The sequence below is a fragment of the Pagrus pagrus genome (assembly GCF_965226575.1).
Source record: "Pagrus pagrus genome assembly, chromosome: 20".
NCBI classification, from domain to species: domain Eukaryota; kingdom Metazoa; phylum Chordata; class Actinopteri; order Spariformes; family Sparidae; genus Pagrus; species Pagrus pagrus.
The window spans coordinates 26,760,148-26,779,277 of record NC_140207.1 but is presented as its reverse complement, the minus strand read 5'-3'; positions in this window follow the sequence as shown (position 1 = coordinate 26,779,277).

The following is a 19,130-nucleotide window of genomic DNA, read 5'->3' as shown; positions in this document are numbered from 1 at the left end:
TCTCAGTGCACAAGACAGATGTACTTCCTCCAGCTCCTCTTGTCTCAGGCAGACTTGATGTTAGAGCTGATGATTCCGAGAGACAGTGCCCAATACATAAGAAGCCTCATCTACTCCGGAAGTGCCGGGCTTTCCGTGAAAAGCCTTTGGAGGAACGTAAAGCATTCCTGAAGGAGAATGGGATTTGCTTTAAATGTTGCACATCCACACGACACATGGCTAGGGACTGCAAATACGCAACAACATGCTTTGAGTGTAAGAGTGAAAGGCATATCTCTGCCCTCCACCCTGGACCAGCACCGTGGACCCAAGAGCCATCCCCTTCTACGGAGCATGGCGGGGAGCAAGACTCCACACCATCTTCAGAAGTCACTACCAGCTGCACCAGAGTCTGTGGTGGTGATCAGAGTGACAGATCATGCTCTAAGATTTGTTTTGTCAAGATCCACCCCGTAGGCTATCGTGATAGAGCTTTGAAAGTCTACGCAATCATCGACGAGCATAGTAACAAATCTCTAGCTTGTTCTGAGTTCTTCGATGCCTTCGAAGGCCCCACCTCTTCATACTCTCTATCGACCTGCTCTGGAGTGACAGAGGGTACAGGGAGAAGAGCTTCAGGCTTCCAAATTGAATCGATGGATGGAAAGGTCAGTCTCTCCTTACCAAGTCTCTTGGAATGCAACGATATCCCCAACAACAGAATGGAAATTCCGACACCCAGTGCTGCATCTAACCACCCTCACCTCCAACCAGTGCCTCACCTCATCCCAGAGCTCGATCCGAGTGCTCCCATGAGGGAAGGATGAGAGCAACAGCTGGATAGCTCCATTGCCGTTCAAAACTCCAAGGCCTCGTCTTCCAGACAACAAAGTCCAGGCCTTTAATCGACTGTCATCTCTGAGACGCAGTCTAGAGAGGAAGCCAGTGATGAAGGAGCACTTTTTCACTTTCATGGAGAAAGTGTTTCAGAACAATCATGCTGAAGTGGCACCTCCACTTGAGAAAGACGAAGAGCGATGGTATTTGCCATCCTTCGGCGTATATCATCCTAGAAAACCGGGGAACATCCGTGTAGTGTTCGACTCCAGTGCCCAGCACAGCGGAGTGTCACTGAACGATGTATTGTTAACTGGACCTGACCTCAACAATACCCTCCTTGGGGTGCTCATCAGATTCCGCAAGGAAGCTGTGGCCATAACTGCAGACATCCAGCAGATGTACCACTGCTTCCTGGTAAGAGAAGAAGATCGCAATTTCCTGAGGTTTTTGTGGTTTAGGGACAACGACCCATCGAAAGACATTGTCGAATACCGCATGAGGGTTCATGTTTTCGGGAATTGTCCCTCCCCGGCAGTAGCAATATACTGTCTAAGGCAGTCTGTACGAGATGCAGGGCCTGACGTCAAGCAGTTTGTGAACCGCGACTTCTACGTGGACGACGGGTTGAAGTTGAAGCAGCGGTGGACCTGCTCAAGAAGACGCAAGACGTGCTGTCAGACTCCAACTTACGTCTACACAAAATTGCCTCAAACAAAGGGAGAAGTCATGGAAGCCTTCCCATCTCAGGACCATGCCAACGACTTCAAAGACTTGGACTTCGGCTCTGACGCACTTCCTTTGCAGCGTAGTCTGGGTCTCAACTGGGACCTTATGTCAGACACCTTTACTTTTAAGATTTCTGATGAGGAGAAGCCTTTCACTCGTCGAGGCATCCTATCGACCGTGAACAGCATCTATGATCCTCTGGGATTTGTCGCCCCAGTCACCATACAAGGAAAGGCAATCCTGCGAGAGCTTACACAGGACAATGGTGACTGGGATTCACCCCTCCCGCAAGAGATGGAAGAGATGTGGATCAAATGGCGATCTTCATTAAAAGATCTAGGTAGTCTCCAGGTTCCAAGAACCTACACAGAAATCTCTCCCACAGAAGTGTCATGTAGGTAGCTAATTGTCTTTTGCGATGCATCAACAAAGGCAATTGCGGCCGTAGCCTACCTCAAACTGACAGACAGCAATGGAGCCATCCACGTGGGTTTCATCATGGGCAAGGCTAAACTCGCTCCCGTCCCTAAGCATACAGTCCCGAGACTTGAACTTTGTGCTGCAGTGTTGGCGGTGGAGCTTGCTGAGCTCATCTCTTCGGAGATTGACATGAGGTTGGACGACACGGTCTTTTACAGTGACAGTAAAGTAGACTTAGGCTACATCAATAACGATGCCAGACGCTTTTACGTTTACGTCAGTAATCGAGTCCTGCGGATAAGGAGCTTCTCCTCTCCTGAACAATGGCAATATGTACCGACTGGTGTAAACCCTGCAGATGTTGCCACAAGGTCTGTCACTGCTGCTCATCTCTCAGCTGGCTTTGCGGACCAGCGTTCCTGAAACAAATTCAGCACACCCATCATGAGGAATGCAGCTTCGAGCTGGTGGACCCCTCTTTGGATGCAGAGATCCGCCCGCAGGTCTCCACAATGAAAACGACCATGTCGCGCAAACAACTAGGGTCTCAGCGCTTCCCAAAGTTTTCTAGCTGGAGGTCATTGATTCACGCCATTGCTCGCCTCACTCATATTGCTCGTCTCTTCCAGAAGACTCCTGCAACTCAAGTCAGTAGCTGCAAAGGCTGGCATCACTGCCACACAGCAATTTCAGTCGAGGAACTCCCAAGAGCTAAGGTATCTGTCATCCGTGCAGTTCAAGACGAGACATATGCTCAAGAGTCGACTGTGTAAGAAAGGGGGGAAATCTCCCTAAGGACAGTCCTCTTAAAGCCTTAGATCCCTTCATTGATGCCGACGGCCTCTTGTCTGGGGTCGTATCAGAGAAGCAGAACTCCAGTCAGAGGAGAAAACCCCTATCATCATCCCTGGCAAGCACCATATAGCAACACTTCTGGTCAGGTATTACCATAAAAAAACACAACACCAGGGAAGACTGTTCACCGAAGGTGCCTTTACAAGCTGCTGGCCTCTGGATTGTTGGTGGAAAAAGGCGAGTGAGCAGTGTTATCTACGGCTGCGTAACATGCCGCAAACTTCGGGGCACACCTCTGACACAAAAGATGGCTGATCTTCCAGCAGATCGCCTTTCAACTGAACCTCCATTCACGAACGTTGGCCTGGATGTTTTTGGCCCATGGACTGTGTCCTCATGCCGGACTAGGGGTGGCCTCGCTCAGAGCAAACGGTGGGCGGTTTTATTAACCTGTATGAGCGTAAGAGCTGTCCACATAGAACTCATCGAGTCTCTTGATACGTCGAGCTTCATTAACGCCCTCAGGCGTTTCCTTGCCATCAGGGGCCCAGTTAAACTCATCCGCTCTGATCAAGGAACCAATTTCGTCAGTGCGTGCAAGGAGCTCAAAATTCCTTCCAATATTGATGATACTTCTGTCGAGAAGTTTTTGCTGGACCAAGGTTGCAAGTGGATGTTCAATGCTCCCCATGCTGACTCACGAAGCACTCTCCACACTGATGGCAGAGGTGGTCGCTATCATCAATGCCAGACCTCTCGTACCAGTGTCAACTGATCCAGACGACCCATTCATATTGACACCGGCAACCCTCCTCACTCAGAAAGTGAGTCTGTCTTCTGCCCCAGTTGGTGACTGGGTCAAAGACCTTCACAAGCATCAGTGGCACCAAGTCCAGCATTTGGCTCAAACCTTCTGGGACAGGTGGAAAAAACAATACCTTTCTTCACTTCAGCCACGTAGGAAGTGGCAGGTTCCCCAGCCCGACCTTCAGCCTGGAAGCATCGTGCTTCTCAAGGACGTTCAGCAGAAAAGAAACGAATGGCCTTTGGGACTGATTACTCAAGTCTTCCCTAGCAAAGATGGCAGAGTACGCAAGTTGGAGATCAAAGTTTCCAGAAAAGAGGGGAATAAAGTATTTCTGCAGCCTGTTACTGAGACAGTCTTGATCCTAGCTCCTGAGAAGAAGCCATAATAGCTTCTAGGGACTGTTTGGTAGTGGCGGTTTAATCCCGCCAGGCGGGGAGTGTTCTGTTATTGTATTTTAGTTCAAAGTCATGGTTTTATTTGTTAGCAGTGGCCCCTTTAAGAGAGACAGGAGGTGGGTCACGGGGCGTGGCCTGTGTTCACAAGTCAACAGGAAGTGGAGGCACATGGCAGCAAAGTAGCTAGTGTTTCTATCGAAAGACATCTGCCTACATCTCATGCCGTTTGAAGCATCGTCGGTATGTAATTATATTATATGTCCTTTTGTTCAATTCTAGTGCATTATTTGTTGTTTTAAGAGGTATATTTTCTAAGCATGTTTCCTTTTTGTCTGTTCTCAGTTTCACCCTTTTTTAATCAATAAACCTGTGGACAACTGATCACTGTCTCCAGAGTTGTGATGAACAGAAGGTGTTTAGCTTACTGCCGAATTATATTATGAAGATATAACGAGGGCGGCACACATATATACATTCATAAGAAGCCATAAACTCAAAGTCCTTGGTGACAATATTTAAGATTGTCGAGTGTCCATTTTTTTCTCTTTCAAAAAAGAAAAATCAAAAGTTCTTCAAAGTTTCAATAATTAATTTTGTCAAGAGTTCATAAAGAGTCCAAAGTTCAAAAAAATTAAAAAATAAAAATAAAAATAGGTTCCTTTTGTTACTCGGGAATCACCAACAAGCATATTCATAATTCAGGGTAGTTTATCAAGGTAGGGTAGTGGCAATGTACTGTAAATACGTAGGGGAGTAGGTTAGTCGGTCAGGTCTGACTACAGCTCATGTCTTTCAGGAGACACAGCTTAGTAATGGGCCTTTCCAATGTGCCATTTTGTCTTGACCCTGACGCGGCGTACATGTCCCCTTTTGTCAGGAAAGTGAGCTTTCACCAGTGATCAGCACTATGTCTCCAGGCTTCAGATTTCTTTTGACCTCATTCCATTTCTGTCTCTCCTGCATCAATGGAAGGTACTCCCGTGTCCAACGTTTCCAGAATAGGTCCGATATGTATTGGACCTGTTTCCATCTCCTTCTGGAATAAGTGTCCTTTTTTTTCGAAGAGTCCAGGTGGAAGAGTGGGCATTCCTTTAATTTGAAGCAGGTGGTTAGGTGTTAAAGGTCCCGGGTCTTTCGCAACTTCAGATACTACTGTGATGGGACGGTCATTGGTGATTGCCTCCACCTCGCACAAAGACGTTTGGAGACTTTCGTCATCCATTGTTTGTTCCTTTGTGATTGAGTAGAGGATCTTTTTGACTATTCCGATGAGGCGCTCCCACACACCTCCGTGATGAGAACCATAGGGAGGATTGAATGTCCACTTGATACCTTCAGCGTGAATCGAATGCTGGATCTTATTAAGGTTAAGGTGGGCAAGTGCATCTAGAAGTTCGCGTTCTGCTCCAACGAAATTTGTTCCGTTGTCAGAGACAATCTCCTTCACTTGGCCTCGTCTGCAGATAAATCTCCACAGTGCAGAAATACAGGAGTCGGTATTCAGGGAGTAGGCCATTTCCAGGTGTACGGCTCTACTGGCAAGGCACGTAAACAAGGCCCCATACCTCTTCACTTTGCTGCGGCCACTCTTGACTTCAATGGGACCGAAATAGTCTAACCCAGTATGGGTAAAGGGTGGCAAATCAGGTGTTATACGAATTAGAGGCAGGTCGGCCATCTTTTGTTTCATTGCAGTACCATGCCATCGCCTGCAGAGTACGCCATCACGGGTTATCTTTCTTGCAGCCGAGTTGGCTTTGATGATCCAGTATTTTGTTCGGAGTTTGGAGAGCATTTGGTTTCATCCACAATGACCCACTAAGGTGTGGGTGTGGTTCAAGAGTAGTGTTGAGAAGTGGTTGTCATTGGGCAGAATGGCTGGATGTTTGGTCTCCTCTGGAGGATAGGGTCTAGTTTGTAGATCCTACTGCTCCTTTTCACAGATTGGCCCTTTTGTAAAGAAGTCACCTCGTCTCGGAAGGAATGCTGTTGGATGTAGGACACAAGCGATTTCTCAGCCTCTGCAAGAACCTCCACAGACAGTTTTTGTCCAGCAAGGTCTGATTTAACAGATGTGTCCAGAGAGTGACTTGCTTTCTTCTGTAGGCTCAAGTGTCTCAGACTTCCTTTGAATTTCAAGAGCCAGGCTGCTGGTCTGATCAATTTGTCCCATGATGAGAAGTGCTCAATAAAGCAAGTAAAAGGGCATTGATTCTGTAGAGTAGTTGTAGCAAAAATCACAGCCACTTTCTTGATCTCTGGGTCACTGTCGGAGAGTACGAGTGGTACTTCAGGAAGCATCGGCCAGTTGGTTTCAGGTTGCATCAGGAAGTCTGGACCTTTCAGCCAATGTCCTTCCCTAAGGAAAGTCTCAGTTCTCATACCTCTTGATGCACTGTCTGCAGGGTTGAGTGCAGTCTTTATGTGGCGCCATTGAGATTTGTGTGTCAGATCTCGAACAGTAGACACTCGATTGGCCACGTAGGTCTGAAATCTCCGGGTGTCATTCCGGATGTATTTCAAAACAGAGGTGCTGTCCGTCCAAAAGACAGTCTGTGAGGATTAACTCGAGCTCCTTCTTCAGCATTCTGTCGATCCTACTAGCAAGGACAGCGGCTGCAAGGTCCAGACTTGGGATTGTCACTACCTTCAAAGGTGCAACTCTTGCTTTTCCCATCACAAAAGCGGTGTGAGGTTGTCCGCTGCTGCTTGTCAGTTTCAGGTAACTAGCTGTACCATAACCTCGCTCACTAGCATCACAGAAGTAGTGCAATTTTGCACCAGAGACTTCAAAATTTGGTGGCTTAAAGCATCTCTTGACTTTAAAATTGGAAATCAGGTCAAGATCTTTCAGCCACTCCTTCCATTTCTCTGCAAAGGCAGTTGGAACTTCTTCATCCCATCCACAGTTTAGCTTGTACAGTTCCTGAAGTATTCCTTTCCCTGTCAGCATGACTGGCGCTAGAAACCCAAGAGGATCATAAACTGAGTTCAGCACAGACAGGATACTCCTGCGGCTAACTGATGGTTGTTTCGGAGTGATCATGAAGAAGAATGTGTCAGACTCTATATCCCATCGCATGCCAAGGGCTCTCTCTACGGGCAACTTGTCTTTATCAAGGTCCAGATTTTTCACCTCTTTTGCTCTCTGTTCTGCTGGAACAGAGGCAAGGACAGAACGACTGTTACTGGTCCATTTGGTGAGCTTGAATCCACCAGTGGCACATGCCGATTTCAGCTCCTGTACCAGACAGATTGCTTGTTTTTCACTGGGGACAGATTTGAGACAGTCATCCACATAGAAATTGTGACGGATGGTGTTGAGGGCTTCAGTGCCACATTTCCCTTCATTGTCATCAGCCGTCCATTTCAGTGCAAAATTGGCACAGCTCGGGGATGAGACTGCTCCAAAAAGATGCACCGTCATTCGGAATTCTGCCAGCGGTTGGTCGGTGTCACCACCGGGCCACCACAGGAATCTAAGAAAGTCCACATCCTCTTCAGGAATCCTTACTTGATGGAACATTCCTTCAATGTCCCCCATCACTGCTACTGGGTCCTGTCGAAACCTGAGGAGTACACCCAACAAGGTGTTCGTAAGATCAGGACCTTGCAGCAGTTCAGAGTTCAGAGAAGTACCTTGAAACGATGAGGTACAGTCGAAGACCACCCGGATTGTCTTTTTTCTTTTGTGGTAGTAATATACCACAACCTGCCATCATTCCGGAGAAGCTGTTCGTCTGGCACTCTTTCTGCATGTCCTTTTACCAAGACATCATTCATGAAGCTGATGTAATCTTTCCGAAATGCTTCATCTTTCTTGAATCCTGGGTTAAGACTCAGTGCCCTTTGTTCCACCATTTTTCTGTTGTTGGGAAGATGTTATCCTGACGGAACGGAAGTCGTATCTCATAGTGGCCTTCTTTCTTCGTGACTGAATTGTCCACCACTTCTAAGAATTTCTTGTCCTCGAATGAGTATGCTTGATTTTCATTGTAGCCTAACTCTGATAAGTCCTGATTATATTGCTGGACAAGAAGTTCTTCTAGTCTGACCACAGATATCCTGGTCCGTGGTCGGCCGTGTTCATCTGCAGGTGCAGTTCTGACAAGAGGTCCATTTATAGTCCATCCTAAGCATGTCAAGACTGCGTAGGGCCCCTCGCCTTGACTGTTGATCACTTTCAGCGGTTCTATTGCTTTTGGGACATTTGCACCAATCAACAGGGCAACCTCTGCTCTGATTGAGCGCAGGTGAACATCCTTCAGGTAAGGCCATTCTTTTATGTCCATCTCAGTAGGGATGTTCTCTAGACTGACGGTAATGGCGTTCTGTGTAAAGACCTCTGGCAGTTCTATGAAGTTGTTATCATCCAGGCTGCATACTTCTAGTCTGCCCAGCCTATGAGTTTTCACAAGCTTTTCATGACCCATCGTTCGGAGTAGAATTTCCGCTTTCTTCCCTCTGACAGACAACTGTTCCATTAGTTTCTCTCTGCAGAAAGTTGCGGTACTTCTGGGATCCAGAAATGCGTAAGTTTCTATGACACAGCTACCCTTGTTTGCCAACAGCCAACTTGTAGTCTGTGGTTCCGGCCCCTGTCTGTTCTGTCGACATCATAGCAATGGTGACAGGGTTGCTTTCGATGATTGTATCTTTCTTGGCTGTCATGGATACTCTGATGTTCCCTGCAGTACCCTCTGGAGTAAAGTTTTTAATATGCAAGACAGTAGAATGTTTCTTCTCGCAGAAATGGCAGGTAAGACGCTTCTTGCATGTCTTACTCATATGTCCTCTAACCAAGCAGGCAAAGCAGAGATCATGTTTCTTTAGAAACTCAACTTTCTCCTTGTGGGGAATCTTCGACATTGCTTGGCATGCTTCCATCACATGATCTCCTTTACAGAAAGCACAAGGCTTGACATAAGCATCCCTGTTGACCGAACTGATGCCTTTTAATTTGTCTCCCCTTTCATTTGCATTGGAGGTCACGTTGGCTTCTGTGTTGAAAATGACTGGTGTGACAGCAGTAACAAAACTTTTCTTGCTACTTGATTTCATATATGGAAAGTCTGCTTTAGGTTTTCTCACCTTTGTACCTCCAGCAAAGTCTTGGATATCTCCGAAGACAGGGTCTTGAATGATTTTGGCTTGTTTTTCTATAAACTTGATCAGATCATGGAACCTAGGTCTTAGCTGCGTTCTTTCAGTGATGTCACATACAGCAGATCTCCATTTCTCTCGTAGCTTAAACGGAAGCTTTGAAACGAGTTGCTTCATGTTAGATGGTAAGTCAAGCTCTGTCATGTATGGAAGATCCTGGACTGCATTACCACAGCTTCTTAGATAAAGAGTGTAGCTGTGAAGTGCCTTTCCGTCATCCGTTCGTATTGGGTTCCAGTTTAAAGCCTTCTCAATGTATGCACTTGTTATTTTGAAGTCATCGCCAAAGTGGTGTTTAAGTAGGCGCTTTGCTTCAGCATAACCGGTTGTGGCATTCATATGAAAACAGCTTCTAACTAGTTCCTTTGGCTGTTTAACAGTAAACTGTTCCAGGAAGTAAAGTAGATCTTCATTACTGTTGGTTTTATCCTCTATATTATGCTTAAAAGCCTGTGTGAACAGTCGGAAGGTAAGAGGATTGCCATCAAACACTGGTACCTCTCTTCTTTGAAGTGAGGCCTGCTTCTGCTGCATCACAAGCAGATCCACCAAGTCTGTCTGTCTTTGCATAGTGAGGTCAAGGCTCTGAGGTATTTCACTTCTAGGAGTGGACTGGTCTTGTCTGTGTGGTCCATCAGACACAACTTTCTTTGTACAGGGTGTTGTTGTTGCTGCTGCGGACTCTTCCATAGTGCTTTTATTGTTTAGTCGGGGTTTGGTGGTCTGGTGATTCTGGTGAGCATGCATCATTTTTTGTAATGGTGTTTTAGGTATAGCTCCTAGTCCCACAAAATCCAATTTTGATAGACTTGCATCTGCTCTGCTAAACGCTGTCGATTTTGTTTCCAGTTGTTCTTCTAGACCAGGGGTTTTTCCTTCCACATACTCATGCTGATATGCCTCCATCCCGTTCCCTCCAGGTTCTGAACTTTGTTCCATGTTGTTTTCAAATTCTTCAAGGGTTTTTAATCTTGCATCAGTTGCAGCAATATCTGTTTCCATTTCCTGTGATTCCATTTTTGCACTCAGTTGAAGCTTCTCCAATATCAGTTCATGTTTTCTTTTGAGAGCTTCAGCTCTGGCCAGTAAAGCAGCTTTATCTGCCGCAGCTTTCATGCGTGCTGAAGAAATGGATGAGGCTTTTGAACTGGTCACTGAAACCTTAGATACAATGTCAGTTGCATCCACTAGAGTTTGTGGGTCAAGCTGAGATCTTAACCATTTTTCCACTTCATACAGGAATGCGGTGTAATTAGCCATCTTTGGCTCATACCAGTCAAGAGTTTCATTTTATCTTACATCATCAGGCAACAGTTTCTGAACAGATTCATGACACATTTTAAATTCATCCAGTATTCTTTGAAATTCAGCAACACCTTCATGTATATTGTCAACACCAGCATCATCTTTCATCATTGTTTTAATTTTGTTCATTTTGCACGTACAATGTCCGAGTTTGGCTCTGCGCGCTGCGCTGAGTGATTTAAATGCTGCTGTTTGTTCTTTAGCATTCATCTCAGTGACCGTTTCAGCCTCCGCAACTTCAGTTCCTTCAGCCATCATCTCAGTTTTGTTTTAATTCAGTTGTTGTGATTTTTTGACAATAACTTCGACTGGTTCAGTTCAATAATTCGTTTGAGTATCTGTTTATATTTATGTCAGTCGTCTGTGTCTTTCCCTTCTCATCAGTGCACACAACAGTGCTTTATTTCCATCCATCTTATTAATCATTCAGTCATTTTATTCCCGTGTGCACAATGTTTTTTATTTCGTATGATATTCCAGCAATTTATTTCCGTCAATGTTTAATCTGTAGATTACTTTGATGGGCAATTTTCAACTTTGTTAGGAGCGGTCAGTAAATCAACGTGCACTCGGCTCTCAGTGTCGTATTGGGCTTCATTGAAGGACAATAACAGACTGATATGATCATAAATAAAATCGGCTTCAGACAAAGGCTTTCGTTTTGTGCGGTTGAAAATTGTATTAGTATTTATAGCCTACTATATAACATATATCCGCTAATATTAAATTGAAAAAAATCTAAACTACGATAACTCTTTTTAGGATTACTTAAGATTAATTATACATAAATATGCTGGCGTCTTACAACGTTTTACAAACAGACCATATGCCCGCCCCTACGGAGCACTCAAAAAAAGGCGAAGGAACGCACCCAAGGCGACATCCGTCATTTGATTGGTCCACACTCTAGCTGTCTCCCTATTGGCTGGTGAAACACAATATTTTAAGCGCAGGGAGGGACAGCCTTGAGTCTGAGCAGACTCCTCAACCGGAGAGGAGGTGTTTGTTCTGATTGCGTGCACATTAGATTTGAGCGTGCAGACTTTAGATCTGAGCGAGCACAGAACATATTTGAATGTGAGCGAAATTTTTGTGTGCAAGAAGATGTGTGAGCACAAGCATGTGATTTTTGACTTCAAGCACACATTTTGAAAGAAAGCAGCAAACATCTCAGTGCGAGCACAAAATGTGAGCATGAGGAGAATAAATCTGAGCACAAAAGGAGCTGTGTCACTGAAAAGGAATGAAATCATGCTCTCAAACTGAAAATCTACGCTCTTGAATAAAGATAGGATAATTCTTCCATAAGAAACTTGCTTCATTCATATGCAAGGACATGAGGCTGATCAGCATCGTTGATAATATTTGCTTCAATCACTGAATGAAGCCTGCCTATATTAGGGACAAGAGTCGGGATCTTAATTGCTCGCACAAGTCTTGCTCAGCACTCACTCAGCAAAGATGGAAACATGGTATCAAATTGTTTATTTTAATCAGTATGCGCATAGAGAGAGAGGGGGGCGAGCGAGAGAGAGGTCTACGGTCTTAAAAGTTTTTACGGTATAGGCCATTAGTTCATTTACTTATTTTGTAATGTGTAGATATGTTTTATAAGACATGTTAAAACTGAAATAAAAATACCTATACAAGTAGTTTTGTCTTGTTGTATTAGTTTGTCCTCCTGTTATTGACATAATGCCCAAATATAGATATTCGAATGGTTCGAACCTATGTGTTTTTTTTAGAGGGAATATTCAAACGTCATTTTGGAGCAATTTTGACAGCCCTAGTCTGCAGAAATGTTTCCTGCCCGTTTCCTGACTCTGGATGAATATAGGTCCTGGATGGTGGGCAGTTTAGCACCAATGATTTTTTCTGCAGTCCTGATTGTTCGTATCAGTCTGTTCCTGTCCTGTTTGGTGGCTGATCCAAACGAGACGATGATGGAGGTGCAGAGAACAGACTGGACTATTGTCGTGTAGAACTGGATCAGCAGCTCCTGGGGCAGGTTGAACTTCCTGAACTGACGCAGAAAGTACATCCTCAGCTGGGCCTTTTTGATTATGGAGTCTACGTTGGGTGTCCACTTTATTTCCTGGGAGATGGAAGAGCCCCGAAACCTGAAGGTTTCCACAGCAGACACGGAGTTATTGAAAATGGTGATGGGGGCAGTGTAGGGGGGCTACTCCTGAAGTCCACTGTCATCTCCACAGTTTTGTGTGTGTGATTTGTGTGTATTTAGCAACAACTTGTTTTGAGACAAAAACATTGTTACAGTTTTGGTGATAACAATGGCGATTCTGAGGGGTGGCCTGGGGTGGCCGGGGCCACCCCTGAAAACTCATTGGCCACCCCTGTGGCCACCCCAGTTCTGCTAGGTAGTTGGTCAAGTTCGTCAACACAAGAAACAAGAGAAATGCTGTCAATCAATGATGACAGCTGCTAACTAAAAGACGAACCCAAGTTAAGCATTTAATATATGTCTTGTTTCTACCTACACAACTTGGATAATAGCTTCATCTTTCACACTTTTTAACTCTTCATACACTGACCCTGCCCGAAGCTAATGGGGTCAGAGATTGGTCAGGCCAGAATAGTCCACCAAAAGAAAGGCCATACACAAATCAGGCCACGTTTTACACCATTAGAAAATGGTCTCAGTTGAAGGTTTTTTAGGGAATAGGTGGAGACTCCTCAAGATCTCTACCAGCATTAAAGTAGTAGCGCTGAGAGCCTTAGTTCAGTTGACTTGAAGAACCCAATAAACTCCTTTGCATCAACCTCTGCACCTCTCCAGTGATCTTCTTTGAGACTTTTTCCTGACTCCAGTATACTTTGAAGAAACAGTTTTTTGGTCATGGGCCATTCCCTGGTCACTTGTGACCCAATAGACTCGAATAGAAATCTGCCATTTTCCAGCAAACATTAAGTGATTGTATGTACATTGCTTGAACATACAATCAAGGCATCCCATTATATACAAAAATATATGATAATAATAATAATAATAATCTTTATTTATATAGCACCTATAACACCTAAAAGAGACTTTACAAATTGCTTTGACGATCAAGCAAAAAGCAGGAAACTCTGCTTTCTGGACAAGTTGGAGAGAGATTTGTCGGACAGGAGAGAGTAATCCGGTTGAGAAAAGATGAGGGCATGAGTAAGTTTATCTAGATCAGAGTGTGACTCTGACTCTGATTTTGGAGATGGTTCTTAAATGCATAAAGCAGGAATGGACACATTTTTTGATATGTGGTCTGTCCACAGGAGTCCCACAAGGATCCATACTGGGCCCTTTGCTATTTACATTATATATCAATGACTTACCATATGTATACCCTGACACCAACATCCAAATGTATGCTGACGACACAGTAATTTATGTACATGGTAGCAGCATGACACAGGTTGGTGATAAACTCACAAACTCCATGGCTCATGTAACAGCATGGTTAAAGCAATGCTGTTTGCAGCTGAATGTGTCTAAAACAGTATGTATGTTTTTTACCAAGAAGAACAGTCCTAGTGTTGAGCCGGATATCTTTGTATCAGGGCAGAGGCTACAGGTTGTATCTGAATACAAGTACCTTGGTGTTGTGGTTGACTCTAAACTTTCTTTCAAGGCTCAGGTGAAAAAGGTCTGTAACCGGGTCAAATTCAATCTCTCAAACTTCAGGTTCATTCAAGATTATTTGTCAACAGAGGCGGCTAAGATGTATATGCATTCCAAGGTTTTTTCCCATATCATCTACTGTTTAACTATCTGGTCGCAGGCTAGTAACACTTCTCTAAAACCAATAGAATCTTTGTATAAACGAACAGTTAAAATCCTTGACAAGAAACCAGTACATTTTCATCATTGCCCAATATTAAGAAAATATAACCTGCTGAGTTGGGACAATTTGATTAAATATGTAAATGCCTGTCTTATGTACAAGATTATACATGGTTCCACCTCCCCTCCGCTCAGACAGTTCGTCAACATAAGAACAACTGCATATGGGTTCACAAGAGGTGCAGCAAGAGGAGACTGTATTATTCCACTTAGGAAAAGTTCTTTTAGTCGGTCTGCATTCTCTGTTAGAGCTGCACGGCAATGGAATTCCATCCCAGCAACTATTAGAGACCTGAATACCTACAGTTTATTCAGAGCTCATTTGAAGAGATGATTAATTGGTGATCAGCTCTGTCAGCACTAGCACTTGATTACACCTCCCTGTCCTCGGTCCGTCTGCGCTGAACCTGTAGCCATCTTGCTGTTGTCTGTCTGCCTTCATGTGTCGGCATGCATGTCTTATTGTGGTCTTGCTTTTATTGTGTATGCATGCATTTTGTGTTTGTGCTTCTGCTTTGCATGCTGTGGTGTGATGTGTCTTGCGTCATGGGTTTTTGTGCTGCATGTTTTGGGGATGTCTTGAATGATGTTTTCTGATTGATGTTATATATGTTATTTTGTCATGTTGTAAACTGCTGTGCATGTTTTGCAGATTGCCTTGGCCAGTAACTTCCGTCATTTTAATCTTATTTTTCATATTCTGTTCTGTTTTTTGGGTGACTTTAACATTTGTCTAGGGACTACAGATGAAAAATAGCCTCTTGGCTAATTCTGGCGCATTTACAGCAATGTTATTAATGTGCACTGTCCCTGTTTTCAAATAAACTTATTATCAAACTGAAAGATCTGAATCAATTATGACACCTAGATTACTGGCAGAAGGCTTGATGTTCACAGATAAGGGACCGAGGGTACTTTCAATGATGCTGATGATTTCGTGTGGGTAGTTGAAAAGTATGATTTCTGGCTCAGAGTTATTCAGTTGTAAAAAAAATTGTGCCATCCAGAGGCGCTCCCACGACCAGCATGCATCACATCATCCTCCTCTGCCCTTCTCCTCCAGCCAATCAAGAGCTCACAGCTTTTAGCTTAAACATAATGAAAGAAGTGATCTTACCAAATAGAAATAGAAATAGAAATAGACAGAAGACTGCAAACTGCTGTGCTGCACTGAAGAGCCTGTGAGATTCAACCAACTAGCTTACCGGACACCCAACCACCTCATTGGGCCCAGTATTTGGGCCCGTGCCGGTAAGTCTCGCCTCCTCTCACCATCTAAACAGTCTGCTATATGTGCCTCTTCAACGCCGTGGACTCCATCTGGAGTCCTCGTGTGTAAGTCTTCACTGCCTCCCTGAAGTTACACTAGCGATCCAGCTAGCCGCTAGCCAAACAAGCATTGGCTACTACAAACACCATTGCTGCCGGAGCTTTTTTCTTTCTTTTCACAGCCACCATCTGCTCCACCCAAGAATGTCCCCACTCACCCCGGAGGATCATGAGCTGTCCAGCTTGAAGTCAGAGCTACGCTCCATTGCGACCCTCCTGGATGATGTCCTCCAGCGCCAATCCTCGCTCCTCGCCCGGGTGGAAGTGCTGCAGCAGGATGGTCCCAGCTCGGCCAACGCTGTCCACCGCACATCGGATGTTCCCTCTTCCTCCTGGGCGACCGTGTTAGGAGGGGGAGACCGGTCTCTCTCCCCTTGTTTGGAAGAGTGTGACGACAATCCTATCCCGTTGTCCAACTTCTTCACCCCACTGGAGAAGTTAACTGAGCTACCAGCTACATGCTCACGCACCGCTCCGGAGCAATCAGCCCTGCCAAACTCCCGACACAGAAAGCGTTGCATCTCTCCAACTAGCCCACTGATGTCCCAGGTTAACCGTCCAAGGTGTTTATCCCCTTCATCGGTATCCTTCTCAGAAAACTGGCCTCCTCTCCCTGCCCCGCAGTCATCCACTGTATTCGAAACCGCATACTATACTGCTAGTACGTACTGATTTGGCCAAAATGTAGTATGTAGTATGCAGTATGCAAACAAAAGCTAAATCTGCAGTATGCGGAAAGTTCACGGATGTCGTACTGATTCGGAAAATATTTCCAGTATGCATCGAACCAGTCTACTCTGCCTACTGTTTCCCACAATGCAATGCGCTGGAGACTGGATCATGACGTCCTCGTCACGTACTCCGGAGCAGTACAGCGTTTATGTTTGTTTACATAACATAAGTACAGTGCAAAGGCTACTTACTTAGTGCTAGCATAGACTATCGTGATGAAAGCTATAGGTACAATAGAAATCCAGGCTGTTGTACATATGAAATGAAAAAAAGTACTCTGTTAATTAAAACTTTTTTTTTAAAATTAATATTTGGTGATTTCTGTACATACAGAGCTCCCGAGACAGTGCTATACTGTATAGTGTCCACTACAAACATGAAGCTTCCCTCTAGCGGTTAATCTTCAAAGAGCAGCGGTTAAGATAACTGGCTTGCTGTCTCCCCCGGGACGACGACGCATGTTGGCCGGCGGAACACCTCTGGAGACGGGGCTGCTGCCTCTGAGATGACCTGCCCCTTCCGGAGCTTCACTTCTCCGAAAAACATCGAGGCAAATTACTAAACAGCCGTCATTTGAGTAAACTAACCGCACATTTGGGATCTAAACGGTTACTTTCTCGCATGAAAAAATATTAAAACTTAATAAAGTGACATATTAACAGCGCTACAGCGGGAAATAAAACAGCTTTGCGCCTGTTTTACAACTACCACTGCCGGTTGCCACGAAATGCATTCTGGGAAACTTGCATACTGCATACTGCATACTGCGGTGTGAGCGGCGTCAGTCTGCTGAAGTAGCATACTGAATCCCACATTCAGTATGCAGTATACAGTATATACTAACGCAGTATGTAGTAGGCAGTACGGTAGTATGCGGTTTCGAAAACAGCCATCGTTTCCACGGCCTAACGTGGGTCCGATCCCCTCGACGCTCAATGATGACGTCATCTGCGCAGGTGACTCTAATCCCTCTTCTACTGTTCCGGATACCCCTGGCATCTCCTATCTGTCTCTGTCCCCTAAATTGTCGGTCTATGACAATGGCTGCAAGAATCAGCCTCCTGAAACACAGAAATGTGCATCTCCCAGGCTCCATCACTTACTGTCTCTCCGGTGGGATTACTACTGACTTCATAGAACTGATACCTGTCCTCATTGATCTCCTTCTGTCTGTTCACACCGTTCTGTTGCACACCGGCACAAATGACGTCCAGACGCTCCTGCAAACTTTACCATGATCTTGAGTTGCTGATTCACACTGTTGAAAGCCTAGGGAAGAGGTGTGTTCTCTCTGGCCCTATTCCCACCCTGCTCAAAAGCTCAGAGCGTTTTAGTCGACTTTTTAGTCTGCACACGTGGATGCAGAACTTCACCACTGCAACAGGCCTGGGTTTTATTAGCAATTTTGATTATTTTTGGACTGAGCGTGACCTCTTCAAATTTGATGGTTTACATTCGAATAGGAAAGGGTCTGAAAGATTAACAAGCAATTTTATTAACTTCATTGCTTTTAGCCTGAAATTATGCTTTTCCCAGCAATTTCTAATTAACCATTGAGTCAGGATCTCACCCTCTTAATTCTTACAAATTAAGAGTCAGTAAAAGAAGTTCATAAAACTGATCTTTTTCCCGTTTCTCTGTGATGAAATTTGACTGAAATTAAGTTTAATGTTTAAATGTGTCTTGTGTTTGGTGGAACCACAGCGCCTCCTGATGGTGAGTCCTGGTACAGTTGGACGAGCTGTTTAAGAAATATACTTTTTAATATGTTTATTGTTATCACCAGTAAATGTCTCTGATATGTTTTGTTTTTAACAAGTATTAAGCTAGAACTAGGAGGAATACGTTTAAGTGATCAATTCTACCAGTTCTACGGTATATTCAAGTGTGTTTTTACTTTTGATCCCGTTTTAATTCCTTTAAGTGTTCAGTGATTTTAATCATGTCATGTTATTTCATTGTTAGATGAAGTCCATCTATTTTGCCATGGTAAAGTTCTGAGAAAGGTGAAACATGATCTTGAAACATCAAAAACGATATTTTAGTTTGATTAAGTCCACGAGTTTAGACTTATAATATCATTTAAAGCGTGAACGCTGTCAGCCGCCGTTTGGTTCCGCCTACCAGACGGGACAACAAAAAGGGGAGACACCATCCGCGTTCTCTCTCTTACTCTTGCTCTTACGCTCTTAAGGTGCGTTCACACCGGACCTTTTATTTTTGTTGCTGGCGACAAGTTTACATATTAAGTCAATGCAAACGAGCGACTGAGCGGTTAATCACTCAGGTGAAATGTCGCTGGGGCTCTGAGCGACAGCGTCCGAGCGACGGAGCAAAAAAACGCTCAATCGCTCTGTCGCTCAAGATGAGAAACCCCAAGTCTCTGGCCGTCAGACGCTTGTCGCTCAGCGCTGATTGGCTGCCGTAATCTATGTGTAACTATGACAACTACTGAAACCATGGAAACATAATACAACTCCACCGGTCCGGAAGAGCAAAGCCGGCTTTACGTTGACACACACACACACACACACACACACCGGAGACAAATGGCCAGGCGCTCCTCAGCTGGGATGGAGCGCCTGTAGTTGGTGTCCAATCGGGCAATCCTGCCTCCTGGGCCGTTGTCAGCTGCGTATACCGTTGAAAACGGGAAAAAATGAGCGCCTCCGAGCTACGTGAAATTCACTGGAATCGCTTGAATGACGTTATCAGAGCGATCTGTTGAATTGTGCCGACGAGCGACTGCAGCTGAGCAACAGAGCGATTTTTTTGGAGCGACAGCAACAAAAATAAA